This window comes from Sinocyclocheilus anshuiensis, unplaced genomic scaffold, assembly GCF_001515605.1.
Source record: "Sinocyclocheilus anshuiensis isolate Anshui unplaced genomic scaffold, SAMN03320099.WGS_v1.1 scaffold1326, whole genome shotgun sequence".
Taxonomy (NCBI): domain Eukaryota; kingdom Metazoa; phylum Chordata; class Actinopteri; order Cypriniformes; family Cyprinidae; genus Sinocyclocheilus; species Sinocyclocheilus anshuiensis.
In genome coordinates this window covers 77,389-79,215 of record NW_015554159.1, presented here as the reverse complement: position 1 = coordinate 79,215, position 1,827 = coordinate 77,389, and positions in this window count along the sequence as shown.

Sequence of the window (1,827 nt, the reverse complement as noted above, 5' to 3'; positions counted from 1 at the left end):
TGTACATTCCCTCCCCCCGCCTACAATCCCTGCCGGTATAAGACTCGAACCCACACCCTTTGGGTTACGAGTCCAACTCTCTAACCATTAGGCCACGACTTCCCCATTAATTCCCTAGGTGCATTAATAGCACAATGTATTCTTATATTCAGTTCAACGCACATGATTCAGACTCTCATACGTTCTTCTGCATGTTCTAGAGTCTGTATCTTGAGGGCAATGACATCTGCAGTCTTCCTCAGCGTTTCTTCAGCAGTTTGTCGTCTCTGGTCTGGTTGGATGTGAGGAACAATCGACTCACAGATCTGCCATCGGACAACACTGGTGAGTGAACAAGCCATGCAAAAATGAATGAAGATGCACTCATTCTTCATCAGATTTGTAGAAATGTAGCATTGCATCAGTATCTCAGCAATGGATGCTCTGCAGTGAATGGGTGCCGTCAGAATGAGAGTCCAAACAGCTGATAAAAACATCACAATAATCCACAAGTAATCCACAGCACTCCAGTCCATCAGTTAACATCTGGAGAAGACAAAAGCTGAAACAAATCCAGCATTAAGACGTTTTTAACTAAAATACCATAGAGTCTATAATCCATAATAACGCTTCCTCCAGTGAAAAAGTGTTCTGGTGTGAATCAGGAGAGAAATCTGCACAGATCAAGCAGTGTTTAAACAGCTCTAAACTAATATGTGGCTGGATTTTGATGTGAGAGACAACAGCAGATGCACTTTTTCACTGGAGGAAGCGTTATTATGGATTATGGACTCGTATTAAAAACTTTGAAAAATAGTAGCACAGCTATGAAGGAAATCTCTCAAACTCGGTGCAAAAAAAGTTTTTCTTACAAATATCTAAAAAATAATCTTAAGTCATTTACTTGAGGAGAAAAAAATGACTTATGATATGAAGTCTTGTTTTATAAAAAAAAATGTATCAAAATGAAATGAGTGTATTCTTAAAATAAGAACAAATATCTGCAATTGGGGTCAGGAAAATAATCTTGTTTTGCCTTTTAATTAACTTTATTTTTCTGACCCCACTGACAATTTTTTTTTCTTGTTTTAAGTATAAACTCACTTCATACTGATACATTTTTTAGAAAATTAATTATATCATTTTTTATTTCAAGTTAATGCATCTTGATTTAAGGATGTTTAGATATTTGTAATGGAAAACAACATGGAAATACTGAGGCAGAACATCATTTTTGCAGTGCATTCTTACATTGATCAATATATAATAATATTTAGAAATATTATCTAACTGCACTGACTCTATGAGATGAGAACAAAACTTGATCTGAATAATGACTCTATTGTCTTCTGTAGAAACTGAATTTGTTTCATAATTGTTGAATTTCAGAACATTAACACTGTTATTTTTCTCTTTATCACTGTGATGATGCTTTGAAACGATCTGTATCATATATAGCGCTTTAGAAATAAATGTGACGATATAGCTTTGATAAATTCTTTAGAAAACAAGACTTGATATCCAAATCTTGATTTAAAGATATTTAGATGTTTGTACTGGAAAATTAGACAAAAATACTTAGAACGAACATCATTTTATTGAAGTTTAATGATGAATTTTACAATTTAGAGTCACAAATTTTAGAGCACAGAATGACTGCAGTGATCACAATCCAGTAAACCGTTGTACTGTAAATGAACAGTACTTTTCTTTCTTTTTTTGCTTGAAGACGTTACAGTTGGAGGGGAACCCGATCGCGGCGCTTCGTCCAGACCTCCTCACAACTGGGTGAAGGTGAAAGAAACCTGAGAGCGAGGTGTGTGTGTGTGTGTGTGTGTGTGTGTGTGT